Here is a 16114-nt window from a genome sequence, read left to right as displayed (position 1 = left end):
TCAGTGGGAGAGGAAATTAGGGTTTAGTGCTTGTGGAAAATGATGATTTGGACACCCTTGGGAAAAGACAACTCCCTTTGGCATTCACTTAACTTTTTGAAACATTACCTTTTTACTTGGCTATTTAATTTGACAAGTTGATCTTTTTATGGTCTTTGAGAACTCTTTGAATTTGACTTTTCTTTAATGAAGTTGGCATATAGAGATTGAGTTGGCAGCTTAGGAACAATACTTATTACATAAAGTGAACATAAAATTACATGATGAAATAAGAATTTCTCTTTACAAATCATCTTCATATGGTGAAGAGATGCTATTTGATCACCCTTTACTTGTCGGTCTTATGCAATGGAATGGAGTTTTATTAGAACCTTGGAAACCATAATGACCTAATGAAACCTTGAAAAACCCTAAAAGACCTAATGAGACCTTGAAGGACTGAATTTCAAGATGAAATAACTGATGTGATGACATGATGTCATTAAATTTATGGACAATGGATACTCAACAAGGTTGAAATGAGCCAACAAGGGGTAAATTTCTAAAAGGAGTAAAGGAAACCCTAATTCAACCTTTAGTGACCAAATTTTTGCATGACGACCTAGTGGAATGACAAAAATTTCAGAATGGGACCCTAATATGATATGAAAAGAAGATTTTTGATCACTGATGGCAGTATGCAAATATTGACACTAACATCGGCCTTATTAGGGATGGCAGCTCCTTGGAGGTGTCAAGAACACCGTAGACCAAGTGCCTAACCATGTGGGCCAATACGGTAAAAAACTTAACTGAAATGCATGACTAAACGCTGACAACTCAAATGACACAAACTGACTCGAAACTGACTTGAAATTGACTGAAAAATGACTCAAGACTTACTTAACTGAAACAAGTACTTACAAATCTTATTAATGGCAGCAGACCATCGAGATTTGAGGGCTTCAAATCCTGATGACAACCACCTGCCTATTGAAGAAATATGTACAATCATGTGAAGTGAGCCTTCCAATGTAACCAATCCAGCAGATGGCTACTTACTGAAATTCTGCTCTCACTTTCCTCGAGCAGGCAGAATGACGTACATGTAGGCAACTCACAATAACAACTGAAACCAAGGCTTATGCTAACAAACCAGACAACATTCATCCTCTCCAATGCTTGCAAAAGACTGTTGAAGGGATCTTGAAAATCCTGAAGCATTACCTTGTCTTGAGATCCAACAGCAAAAATACAAGTACTCCCTTCATTCTGATCTGAAAGAACAATTGGTTGTTGATTGATAGGAAGGCATAGGGAAGTATAACCTTCTGTTATCTGAGTGTTGGCTATAAATTCCTCGAGCATGAGAAATTCTGACTCGATTTCTGGCATACTGTCTCTCTTAGGCTCATACTCCTCAAATTCATAGTCTATGTCATTCTTAACAAGAAACATTCTTCAAGATTATCAAACATGACAACCCTATCATCTTCATGAAAGAAAGCAATATCTGTTAGCTGATCTATAAATCTAATTTCAAGACTGTCCTCATTTTCAAAAGTGGAAGAAGTTTCACTAACACCTTCTTGACTATGTGAACACAACAAACCTGCATTATCTTGGGCTATAACATGACTTTTCAGGAGTTGATCTATCTAATCTTCAGACATAGGAGATAACACTTTTTCTTTTCTTTTGCTAAAATAGTAATTGTCTTATTTCCCTCTTAAAGTTTGACAAGGATGTTGAATATCTTCATTAATTTGAAGCAAAGGAGTATATAAATTTTCATTAGACTGTTGATTCATTTCATGTGATTCCTTTTAACTATCAAGATGCATAATTCCTTCATCTTCAAGCAAAGAGGAAGCTATTGTATCAAAGTGACTAAATTCTTCAGATTGTCCTTGAAACTCAAAACTGAAATTTCTATCATTTACCACAGAGTCATCCAAAGAATATTTTTCACTTTAAATCATCTCGTTTTTCATAAAGGGACTGATTACCTCCTTCTGAAGACTTTGTTATGATGGGGTGAGAACACTTGGGTTGATAACTTCATTTTCTTCATTCAAGGTGATCTCAACAATAGAGCTCTCCTTCATGGGATCCGGAACAACATACTCTTCATCATCACAATCTGAATCTAGATCTGGAATAGCCAACTTGACCTTATCACAATCTGAAATTGGAACTTGATTTTCCTTCATACCATCTTCTGCTACAAGCAGATCTGAAATAAGACCTTGTCTTCCATCATTTTCAACTGTACAAAGATCTTCAGCCTACTACGAACTTTCTTGAGCATCTTGACAAGTATCCTCTAAGCTTTCTTTATGTTGCTGAAATGGATTTTCATACAGGGCTTCCATGATCTCATTGTCCATGAATTCATCATCTCCATAAACATTCTCAAGATTTTCAATAAAACTATCAACATGTTTACAACAGTTCTGAACTAATATTAAGGATGGACAAGATTCTTTATACCTTTCAAAGAACATGGTATGAAAATCCTTTAAACAATAAATACAAGCAGGCGGCAAACTTTCATACCAAGATTAGGCTTCACCTTCCAGAGTGTCCATGAATATCTTCATAAAGCAATCTTCAGGAAAATCGATCTTTAATCTACGCACATGCATGTGAAATCTCACCAGATGAAGAGCAGCATCATAACCTTTCACATCTTTGAACATAGGCAAATTGCTTTGCCAATTTACCTTAGGCATTTTATTTGGGAAACCTAGAATGTGATCTCTTTTCAATGGAGCATACCTTCTTGCAATGGATCCCATCTTGAAAGTTCTTCAAGCTACTGATCTTAATGAAATGGAGTCGCCATGAAGTGTTGATTTTCTGGATCTTTCAGTGAATGGAGTTGCCAGGTGAATGGTACAACCTTCCTATGTGTCCAACTATTGTTCACCATCAACAATTAGATCTAAGCTTTGTCTTACACCCAGGGAAAATGGATCTTTTGTTCCCCGGCAAAACCGCTAATATGTTATCACTCCTCCGGATCTCCAAGGTTGAGAAAGAGTCCAGTTGAGGTAGCCACAAACCAATCTTTTGACTTGGTAGCTAGCCCTACCAAGCCAGAGAGGGCTCTCTCCAAAGGATCACAACCAACAAGGATGGATAGATTAGGGTTTTAGGTTAGATATGATGTGCAGAGGTTGTTTAATTTGATTTGGTGGGGTTGTTGGAAGAGTATTAGGTCAAAGAGACTGGGTCATGGCAAATAAGGGTATGATTGCATACATCTCATGGAGCAAGGTAGGTAGGCACTCAAACACTTTAAGATTCTGAAGTGAGATGGATAAGACCAATGAGGTGCTAAAAAGAGCAAGACAAGCATGTATTCTTTCTAAACTGAAGAAACTAGACAAATTATGAAGATTTCCCCAAAACAAAGCATATAAAATGTATTTTGTTCATCAACTTGAAAATCAACATATCAGAGAAGTGAAGTGAAATATGGGAGTACAAAACATTCAAACATATGCAACATAAGAAGAAACTAAGTCAAAATTCCATACCACAGGTATTCCATCAAAATAGATACAACTCATTCATTAAATTCTGCCAAATACTGATTACACTAGTGTCTCTGATCAATAGCCAAACATCCAACTGATTCCAACCCTTCTTTATGGTGAAGAAAGGGACTAAATAGACATGAAAACCTTCCCCTCATCCTTAGGGGTCGAATCCATGAGGTGAGGAGGATATTACAAAAAAAATCTGAACTAATAGCTAAATCGTAAGATGGTCCAAGTGACTCATTCCTATCTTAAGTGAACTGATTCATTACACCTCATCTACTTGATTTACCTAATTCATTTACCCTAGGTAATAGTAAAAACATGATAATTACATCCAATTTGATCATTTACATAAGGTAAAATCATCAGTTGCCAAGGTGAAAATCAAAACAAGAGAAAAACTAAGAAAATTGGAGAAGACTCTCAAATGCGCCCTCTCTTTGTCAAACACGCCCTTTCTTTGTCAAACGCGCCCTCCAAGTTTAGTACTACTTTTGGGTGGCTTCCTAGTGTCCAAATTTGCTCCAACATGGCTTGTTTGAAATCCCTTCAAGTATGCTTTCTAAACATGTCTTCAGTTTTCAAATTGGAGCTCATTTTCCTTGTCAAAAACTCAATCTCTAAAGACTAGTAAACGGCAGTGCCCAAGCTAGAAATGAGGCAAAAAGGCAGTTTTTTTGGTGGTTTTTGACCTTTTTGACTGAACTGTTTGTCTCCAAATGCCTAGAAAATGCACAGGGTGCATGTGCTAATCACGCTTAATCCAATGAAGTTGACCTTTTTCTCATTAGATGCCCCAAAAAAGAGCGCAACACCCTAGATGTTGTGCGTTTGACCTTTCTACCGTGCTAAAAATGCCTTAAAAAATATAGAAATTCACAACTTGAAAAATTTGCTCAAAACTTGTCAAAATTGAGCCCAGGATACCTAATTGGAACACTTATCTTTTCTAGTTTCCAAATATGCCTTTAGTTTTTAGAATGGACTTGATTTGACCCTCCAAAAGTTCATTCTCCCAAGACTGGTCAAAAAGTGCAGAATGAGGGTGCAAAATTGAAGTGTGATCTTGCAAGACACTTTTGGAGGTCTTCCTCAACTCCAAATTGAGCTCATGATAGCTCATTGGAAATATATTTCTTCCTAGTTATCATTTGAATCATCAAGCAAGTAATTGGGACACCCCATCTAGGAGACAAATTTATTTTCCCAAGGTCACTCCAAAAGTGCAACAACTCTCTTGTAGAAACGGTATATTTGACATTTCTCCAAAAACATAACAACTGTGTAAAAAAAGAAGGAATTTTTTCATCCTTGGACTATTATGGACAAAAACCTCTCTCACTTTTATAAAATTCATCTATTTTTGGTTGGAAACATACTTGGAAGCAAAACTGGCCCTATGTGTGGCAAATGATTTGTTGAAAATTGGCAACAAGAAATTGCTAAAAATAGAAGTGCTAAAAATATCACTGCTAAAAATAGTAGTTTGGGCATCAATTCTGGATTGGGCAACAGGGAATAAAAAATGGAAGTGCTAAAATAGAAGTTCTATTTTTAGCAGTTCAAGTTGGATTCCTATTTTTAGATAGTCCCTAGTCTAAAATAGGAATTAAAATTCAAATTTGGTCTTACCAGCAGTTTGAATATTAATTAATTAATTCTCCATGAGTTAATTAGTTAAGGAAAATCAAACTTGAAGTCTTTGTGAGGACATGCAACAGTTTATCTATTAATTGATGAATTTATCCATCAGTTAAAGAGATAAGGATGAGTTGTAATTAGTTGGCTCAGTTAACTGAGTCAAGTCCAGTTAGATTAATTTAATAAGTTGTTAAATTAATGAGATTCAGTTTGTTAATGCTTGCATGCATGTAACAACTGGTATTTTCAGATAACTGAATATTATAGCTTAAATAACTCATGCATGTTAGTTCAGACAGAGACCCAGTTGAGATCAGAGAAGGGACAGTGTACTATCAGTTGGATGAATATTTTTCCTATAAAGGAAGCTCATCCATGATGAGGATTTATCTCCTTTAGGTTTGTGCAGTTATTTCAGAGGTCAGTGTTGTGTGTGAGGTGAGAATCACACAGGTTGTAGCTGGAGGACCCAAGAAAAACTATGCATAGAAATAGGAGGCTTGGAGGGCATAGGAGAAGGTTTGTGAGAAGTCTTTGACTGTCTATGAGCAGCAGAAGGATTGTACTGAGAGCTGGATAGCTTCCGAGCTAAGGCTTTGTGTAATCCGGACATATTTCCACTTGTATGATAATACAGAGATGGGGTTTTAGGCTGGTGCTTTCTCCTAATTATATCTTCTGTGTTATGTGTGTTTGATTTATCCATATTAGTTATATGTGTTCTTATTGATGTTGCTCATGTTCAATTAAGCTTTCTCTAAGTTTATGGTAGATGTAGATCTAGTATTATGCTTTAGTACATTGCATATATCAGTGGGATCTGCAGGTGAAATTTCTACATGATATCAGCGAGCTAGCTGATTTGTAGAGAAAATTTTACATGGTATCAGAGCACAGGTGATCAAGGAGAGAACAGTATACTGAGAGGAGATTTCAAAGTTTTGAGTTTTAGGCCGAGAGTTTGCAAAGCAGATCTGAATATTTATGTACAAAATTTTCAGAAATCAATAGCAGATTTGGATTCTTTGTGGAAAAATACCCAAAATCAAAAAAAAAATTCGGCTGAATCAGAGTTCGGATGAGGGAGATATCGCTGATTTAAAATCAACTCTTTTTCTAGAAAATTTCGTGACGACGGAAAAGTGGAAATAGATTGGTGTGCTAGCCAAGAACCTGTATGCACTTGAGGTACAAGATGCATGAAAAGCCTTGAGGAGCAAGCCAAAGGTTAGAGACTTGGTGGTTGAGAGGGAGAGTATATTACCTCTCAACATGGAGTGCCATAAAAAGTCTCAGACGATTGTGGAGGAGCCACGATTGGTGCAGCAGCTTCAGGAGGTTGTGGAGCAGCCACAACAGGGGAAGTTGAGAAGAGATTGAGTAGAGACATCTACTCATGAATAGACCTTCAGTAGGGGGAAACTTCTAGCCAGGTGGGCAGAGGGATCACATGCAGCCATACCTCCAGGTAAGAGGTGGGGCGATATAGAGTGATCGTCCCAAGGAGGAGGGGCAGGATCCTTGAGGTACCCAACCTCTTGGATGAGACCTTGCTATGGGAGCCCCGATGAGGAGTAGCAGAACTGACTGATTGGGTAGAGACAGATGTGGATAGAGTGGTAGAGAGAGCTACAGTGCAGGGAATCCTAGGACAGCGCAGAGCATGCAGGCTGCAACAATGCGAGAGGCACAAGTGTGTTGCACAGTGCAGGGTAGCAAAGAGAAGGGTGCAATGGTGCGAGATGCATGGAGATGTTGCAATAGCGTAGAGGTCAGAGAGGGAGAACTTATTAGCAGTAGGTAGAGCTTCAGCATCAGAGTATGTTTCTAGCCCAACAGAGTGGTCAGTTGGGAGTTTTTTTTTGTTCCGAGAGTTGCTGGAGCAACCACACTTGGTAGATGTGTTGCATGTAGAACATTCCAAAGGTACAAGATCAGGTTTGAGAGAAAGCCTTTTTTGTTGAGAGGGAGTGTTGAAAATTGGCAACAAGAAATTGCTAAAAATAGAAGTGCTAAAAATAGCAGTTTGGGCATCAGTGTTGGATTGGGCAACAGGGAATGAAAAATGGAAGTGCTAAAAATAGAAGTTCCATTTTTAGTAGTTCAAGTTGGATTCCTATTTTTAGACAGTCCCTGGTCTAAAATAGGAAGTAAAATTCGAATTTGGTCTTACCAGCAGTTTGAATATTAATTAATTAATTCTCCACGAGTTAATTAGTTAAGGAAAATCAAACTTGAAGTCTTTGTGAGGACATGCAACAATTTATCTATTAATTGATGAATTTATCCATCAGTTAAAGAGATAAGGATAAGTTGTAATTAGTTGGCTCAGTTAACTGAGTCAAGTCCAGTTAGATTAATTTAACAAGTTGTTAAATTAATGAGATTCAGTTTGTTAATGCTTGCATGCATGTAACAACTAGTATTTTTAGATAATTGAATATTATAGCTTAAATAACTCATGCATGTCAGTTCAGACAGAGACCCAATTGAGATCAGAGAAGGGACAATGTACTATCAGTTGGATGAATATTTTTCCTATAAAAGAAGCTCATCCATGATGAGGATTTATCTCCTTCAGGTTTGTGCAGTTATTTCAGAGGTCAGTGTTGTGTGTGAGGTGAGAATCACACAGGTTACAGCTGGAGGACCCAAGAAAAATTGTGCATAGAAATAAGAGGATTGGAGGGCAGAGGAGAAGGTTTGTGAGAAGCCTTTGATTGTCTATGAGTAGCAGAGGGATTGTACTGAGAGCTGGATAGCTTTCGAGCTAAGGCTTTGTGTAATCCAGACATATTTCCACTTGTATGATAATACAGAGATGGGGTTTTAGGCTGGTGCTTTCCCCTGGTTATATCTTCTGTGTTATGTGTGTTTGATTTCTCCATATTAGTTATATGTGTTCTTATTGATGTTGCTCATATTCAATTAAGCTTTCGCTAAGTTTATGGTAGATGTAGATCTAGTATTATGCTTTAGTACATTTCATATATCAGTTGGATCTGCAGGTGAAATTTCTATATGATATCAGTGAGCTAGCTGATTTGTAGAGAAAATTCTACATGATTTGTACATTGGAATGACTTCTTGAAAAATGATGGAGGCATGATGTTCATGAGTTGGAATGGCTTCATACTTGCTGAAATGACCTACCTGAGACCTCCTCTGCTCAAATGTCTCTAATTCCATAGCCAACCCTAGCTCAGTGGGAGAGGAAATTAGGGTTTAGTGCATGTGGAAAATGATGATTTGGCTTTGAGAACTCTTTGAATTTGACTTTTCTTTAATAAAGTTGGCATATAGAGATTGAGTTGGTAGCTTAGGAACAATACTTATTACATATAGTGAACATAGAATTACATGATGAAATAAGCATTTCTCTTTACAAATCATCTTCACATAGTGAAGAGATGTTATATGATCACCCTTTACTTGCCGGTCTTATGCAATGGAATGGAGTTTTATTGGAACCTTGGAAACCCTAATGACCAAATGAAACCTTGAAAAACCCTAAAAGACCTAATGAGACCTTGAAGGACTAAATTTAAAGATGACATGGCTGATGTGATGTTATGAAACCAGCTCACAAAAAGATAGAAAAGAAAGATCAACGCCTTAGAATTCAGCCTCTTCGAGGGGGCAACCTCCTATAAATTATACAAATGAACAATTCTTGGATGATACAAATGACTAAACCTCCCTTCTATATATAGGAGTCTAAGGGGTCACAATATAATCAAGACGACATAACAGTAATAACATAAGGGCACAAAAATAACAATAGTGGGTTTCTATGGGGCATACTAATAACAATATGGGGACAATAGGGGCAAAATAATAACAATAAGGGACACAATGACAATAGTAATGGGGGAATCACTATTATTGTAGGGGCCTAACATGCCCCTCTCCTTCCAAAAAGCGTTGTCCTCAACGCTTGAGTAGTTCTGGATGCTTCTGTATAAAATTTTCATCCTCCCATGTGGAATCTTCTGCAGGTAAGTTCTTCCACTTGATGAGATACTCCGAAATTGATCGATTTCATAACTGTCGAGTTCTTGTTTATGTGACTGCTTCCAATTCCAATATGATTTTTCCTTCCTCGTCAAGTTCTGGCAATATTGTTTGAACTGGGAGCTTGTCACCTATAACCTTTTTTAAACATGAAACATGGAAAACTGGGCGCACTTGGGAAGCTGCAGGAAGCTCCAATTTGTATGCCATAGTACCAATCTTTTGCAACACTTTGTATGTACCATAATACTTTGGTGATAATTTATTATCCTTATTAGCTTGCTTGAGGGACATTTGTTTATATGGTTGTAGCTGTAGGAATACCCAGTCACCTACATCAAAACTTCTTTCGCTGCAATGTTGATCTGCCTGTTATTTCATTCTATTATGCGCCAACATGAGGTTATCCTTTAAGAGTTGGAGAGCTTGTTGTTGATGCTCGATGTGATGTTCCACTGCTTGAACCTTGGAATTTTCTCTTAAATATGATGTGATGGATGGTGGATGTGATCCGTAAAATGCCATAAATGGGGTCATTTTTGTTGCAGTATGGAAGGAAGTGTTATACCACCATAAAGCTAGAGGCAACCATTTGACCCATTGTGTCTGTTTATCAGATACAAAGCAAAGAAGATATCCTTCCAAACATTTGTTTACTATCTCAGTTTGCCCATTAGATTGAGGATGATAAGATGAGCTATGAGCTAATTGAGTACCGAGACAAGAAAATAATTTTGTCCAAAAATTTCCAGTGAAAATGGGATCTCTGTCGCTTACAATAATCTTTGGGTTTCCATGTAGCTTTTGAATTGTTTCCATAAATGCAGTAGAAACTGTACTGGCTTTAAATGGATGTGATAATGCACAAAAGTGTGCATACTTGGTACATCTATCAACTACCACCATGATGACACTCTTTCCTTCGGACTTAGGTAAACCTGTGATAAAATCCATTGAAACCTCCTCCCAACGTTGGCTTGGAATGGACAAACGTTGTAATAGACTTGGGGTCTTAATTGTTTCAACTTTATTTTGTTGGCAAACCAAACATTCCACCACAAACTTTTGAAAATCCGATTTAAGCCCATCCCAAAAAAATTCCTTCTTAATCCTGTGGTAAGTTTTTAAAAATCCTGAGTGCCCTCCTAAGGGAGAAGTGTGCAATCCATAAGAATATTTTGTTTCAGTTGGGAATTCTTACATAGGTATAAGTGATCTTTGTATCATAACGAATCATTTTTCCAGCTAAATGTATAAGATGTACTAGGATATTGTTGTATCTTTTGAATGAGTGCCCACACTTCTTCATCATTCTTTCATTCCTCCCTTGCTTCGTTTATCCAATCTAGTTGGATAATAGAAATGTCGCACAACAATGCTTCCACATCCTCATCCTTTCTTGAGAGTGTATCTGCCACAACATTTTGCTTCCCTTTTCTGTAGATGATTTGAAAGTCATAACCCAACATCTTTGTGACCCATTTTTGTTTCTCTTCAAAGGATAATCTTTGTTCTAAAAAGTATTTAAGACTATCCTGATCCATTTTTACTTTCAAGTGTCTTCCCATTAGGTAGGGTTGCCATTTCTTAAGTGCATGTAGTATTGCCAACATTTCCTTCTCATAAATAGCTTTGTGTAAATACTTTCCCTTGATTGGACGACTTTCGAAAGCAATGGGTCTTTCATCTTGCATTAAAACAACACCAATTCCATTTCCTGAAGCATCACATTCCACAATAAAGGTTTTTGTGAAGTCCGGTGTAGCTAAGACCGGTGCTTGGCACATTGCCTTTTTAAGATGTTCGAAGGCCTTTTTTGCTTCTAGAGTCCATGAAAATGCATCTTTCTTCAATAATGTTGTTAGAGGTGCTACTATTCTCCCATAATTCTTAACAAACTTGCGATAATACCCTATCAACCCAAGAAATCCTCACAGATTCTTTATGGATGTGGGGATTTTCCATTCCTTAATGGCTTTAATTTTGCTAGGGTCTACCTTAACACCTTCATGAGATACAATATGACCCATATATTCCACCTCTTGTACTCCAAAGAAACATTTGGAGCTTTTTGCATATAATTGTTTCTCCTCCAATAGTTTAAGCACCTTGTCAACATGTTCAACATGATCCTTTCAAGACTTGCTGTAGATTAGTATATCATCAAAAAATATTAACACAAATTTTCTAAGGAAGGGTTTGAAAATGGAATTCATCAAACCTTGAAATGTAGAAGGTGCATTGATAAGGCCAAAAGGCATGACCAAAAATTCATAATGACCCTGATGAGTTCTAAATGTTGTTTTCGGAATGTCTTCAGTCTTCATTCTGATTTGATGATATCCTGAACGAAGATCCAACTTGGTGAAGTAAATTGATCCATGCAATTCATCCAAAATTCATCAATGACAGGAATGGGAAATTTATCTTTAATAGTGAGCTTGTTGAGCTCCCTATAATCCAGACACATGCACCATGATCCATCCTTCTTGTGCACCAATACTACTGGAGCAGAGAAAGAACTTTGACTAGGTTGAATTATATGGCCTCTAGCATTTCTGCAACCATACGTTCAATTTCACTCTTTTGGGCATAGGGATATCTGTACGGCCTGATGTTTGGAGGAACACTTCCTGGAATCAAATGAATAGCATGATCATGATCACAAATACGTGGGAGACCTTTGGGAGTATCAAATACCTTGGAATGATTGTCCAAGACTTTTTGGAGATCTTGAGAAATAGATGATTTCGATGTGGGAACCTCTAGCGAACATAATTGTGCAATGACACCTTGTTGGTCCTTCTTTAGAAGCTTTGTCATACCATTAGAGTTGATTATCTTTCCTGGTTTCCCTGCAATACCCCTTAATTCAACTTCCTTTCCTTATGCACAAAATTTCATGAAAAGTTCTTGAAAATTAAAAGCCATTGTACCCAAGTATTGTATCCATTGGACTCCTAGTACAACATCAGCACCACCCATTGGAATGGAAAGCATTGGGCTAATCAATACATATTCTCCCATGGATAGCTTGATATTATGGCACTGTCCAAAGCAATTTATGATTCCTCCACTTGCAACCATCACTTGACACTCTGGTGCTGGATATAGGAAGCAATTCAATTCCTTTGCTATCTTACAATGAATAAAATTATGGGTACTTCCCAAATCAATCAACAATATTACCTTTTTCTTCTTGATATGTCCTTCTATCTTTATAGTTTGAGGAGTGGTAATTCCAGCCAATGCATTACAAGATATGGTCAGATTCATTTCTTCTTTATCTAGGGTTTGTTCGTGGAGTATATCCTCTTCTTTTGACATTTTTTGTTCCTTTTCTTCCTCCTCTTCACAATCTATGTAGATTAATCTATTTTCAGCACACTTATGACCTTTAGTGTATTTGCTATCACAACTGTAACAAATCCCTTTTGCTCTTTTTTCCTCCAATTGTTGTGGTGTCAACCTTCTAGGTTGTGGAAGGCTAGGGGAAACAACACTTCCATCTTTATAATTATGAGTGGTAGGCTCCCTGGTTGCCATAATTTTGCTTTCCATTTTTCTTGCTAACCTGAATGCCTTCTCCAATGAATCAGGTTCCCAAAGGCGAACCTCATGTTGGATATTATCCTTTAAAGTCCCTATGAACACATCAATCCTATGCTCATTTGGAATATTGTTTACCCTCATGTTCAATTTTTGGAAGTCCTCAATGTGCTCCATCATTGAACCTTTTTGTTTGAGATTTATCAATTGGCTAAAAAAGGTGTTTCTCTTTGTATCCTCGTAATGTGCTATCATTTCTTCCTTGAAAATTGACCACGTAACAAGTGGTTTACGAGAAAAAAGTCCTTTATATCATAAAAATTGATCTGGTTTTAAATATCAAGATGCAATACGTACCTTTTGTAACAGTTGCACTTCATGTAGATCAAAATATTGCTCCATCAGTAGTATCCAATTTACAGGATCCTTTCCATCAAACTTCCTCATATCGCCTTTTCTTGATTTTAGGATCTCGATCTTGAAATGACTATAACTCTATACTTTCAAATCTCCAAATTTTGAAATTGTCTTCTACATTAGCCCTTTGAGTCCTCTTTCTAACCCCGCAAGTCTGATCAGAATTTGATTCTCCAAGAAAGAGTTATGCCCAATCTCCTAAGATGACTTGATTATATAATGTTTTAGTAGAGCGAACTTGTACGACGTGCCATGTGTCCTGTTTCGACCTTTGGATATGAAAAATATTAACACAGAAAACTACAGTCCGTCCTCTTTCTATAACTTCTTACAAAATTTCAATTTGTTGCTCTGAGAAACTTATGACGATTTTTCCAAGGTCACCTGTTTAGAATGTAATTAAGGAGTCTGCAAAAACCCTAACTTCCTCAGATTATATTTCCGAACATATAGCGAGACAAGATCTAAGATTCAGACTCGAGCTTCACCAAGATTTCATCTCAAATGGGGTTTAATTTCAGAATTTGAACCTTTGTAAAAAAAATATTATGGCGAAAATTCCACGATGACCTGTTTGAGATGAAATTCTGGAGCTTACAAAAACAATAACTTCCTCAAATCATATCTCCGAAAATATAGCGAGACAACATCTGAAATTCTGACCCGAGGTTCAGACCGATTCCTTCTCAAATGGTTTTTTTTTTTTAGCTTCTGAAACTTTGTAGCAAAAACGTTATAGAAAAAATTCCACGATGACTTGTTTGGAGTAGCGAAACCCTAGAATCCAAAGCTCTGATACCAAATGTTATGAAACCAGCTCACAAAAAGATAGAAAAGAAAGATCAACGCTTTAGAATTCAGCCTCTTCGAGGGGGCAACCTCCTATAAATTATACAAATGAACAATTCTTGGATGATACAAATGACTAAACCTCCCTTCTATATATAGGAGTCTAAGAGGTCACAATATAATCAAGCCGACATAATAATAGTAACATAAGGGCACAAAAATAACAATAGTGGGTTTCTATGGGGCATACTAACAACAATATGGGGACAATAGGGGCAAAATAATAACAATAAGGGATACAATGACAATAGTAATGGGGGAATCACTAGTCTTATAGGGGCCTAACATGTGATGGCATGACGTCATTAACTTTATGGACAATGGATACTCAACAAGGTTGAAATGAGCCAGCAAGGGGTAAATTTCTAAAAGGAGTAAAGGAAACCCTAATTCAACCTTCAATGACCAAATTTTTGCATGACGACTTAGTGGAATGACAAAAATTTCAGAACGGGACCCTAATATGATATGAAAAGATGATTTTTTATCACTGATGGCAGTATGCAAATACTGACACTAACAGTCCACAACAATATGTTATGTATTGCATAATTTTATGGAAGTAAATAATTTTTTATGTGCAACCATGTGATGGGTTGCTCTAGAATCAAATATACATTCAAGTGGGGAGAAACTTACAATAGTAGGGTTAGCTTTACTATTTCCTGTACCAATGCTACAAGAAAATGGATTGACATTTAAATTGTGTTTCTTCATTTTAAAAGACAAGACAATCAATTTCTTAAGCAATGAAAATTTAGATGACCTCCTCTTCCACAAAAGGTAGATTTAAGAGGACTTCTCTTGCCTTTAAATTCTTGCTTAGTTAAGTGATTTGAATAGTTGTACTCCTTTATGCTTTGAGTTTGTTTCCCTTTAGATGCCTTTTTATGTTATAGCCTTGAATTTGAAGATAAGTTAGCTACACAAACATAAGACTTATAATTTCTAGAGAAAGAGCACCAATTTGGACGAGTTGATGAGTTTATCCTGTTCATGAGTAAGTTTCAAAAAATCAAAAGCATGTATTACAAAATTTGGACCCAAGGCATTCTTGGTTGAATAAAATGCAAAAAGAAACACTAATTATGGTTCACCTAACTTGGAGAACACTCACAAAATGAGTTGTTCATCCTTTTTGTTAATATTGCATTCTTCTAATCAAAACAAAATAGATTTAAAATTGAAAATGAAATCTTCAATAGTATCAAACCTAACACTTCATTATAGCAATAATGCCATTTAGGCTATTCACATTCTATGTAGGGATTTCTTCTGTATCGTTAGTAGCCATTTATATACCCTTACTCTACAATACAAAAACCATTTCATATTTTTCGGTAAAGTAGTTATGAGGACTTAAAATGGGTAGACGAAAAAAAATGCTAAAGAAGAGACAAGTAACCACACGAGAAAGCGAAAAAACAGATTACTAAATCACTCCAAAATTCCAAAAATAAATATTTTAAGGGCACATCAGATTTTTACGAAGGCGATTTCCTAACAAAAAAAAAAAAAAAAACTTCTTGAGATATTTATTTAACCTTTACTTCAAAAACTAAACTCAAAGGTTATCGCTGAGCGATTTTCTTGGGCCCAGAAACTGAGCTGCTCGATTTGCAAGAAAGGGCTCAGAGATCAAGAGGAAAGTCGCGCCGTGTGAGAACTGCCACAAGGAGAGAATCTGTTGAAATATGGCAACAAGAACATTCCAATTTAATTTGTCCTTGAATTAAATTGTGAATTAAAATCAAATTTAGTCTTAACAGCTATTGAAAATAATTAATTAATTTATTTTAAATTAATTAGTTGGAGAAATTCAAGTTAGAATTCTTTCTGAAGTCATGCAAGAGTTATCCCTTAAATTAAGGAGATATGATTGAGTTATATTTGAGCTGTAATTAGTTAACTCAGTTTACTGAGTTAAGTCTAGTTAAATTAGTTCCAAACTATTTGAGGAACTAATAGTGAGTTAACAGTCAGTTGATGCATTAATGCACTCAACTAGTGCTACTCTAATTAATTGAAGATCCCCTCATCAGAAACTCATGTGTGTCTATTCTGAGAAAGACCCAGTTGAGATAAATGTTCAAGGACAATGCAATATCAGTTGC

The sequence above is a fragment of the Pinus tabuliformis genome, chromosome 1_1 (assembly GCF_031772625.1).
Source record: "Pinus tabuliformis cultivar Carrire ecotype Pingquan chromosome 1_1, CPIR1, whole genome shotgun sequence".
Classification (NCBI taxonomy): domain Eukaryota; kingdom Viridiplantae; phylum Streptophyta; class Pinopsida; order Pinales; family Pinaceae; genus Pinus; species Pinus tabuliformis.
Note: the sequence above shows the minus strand (reverse complement) of the source record.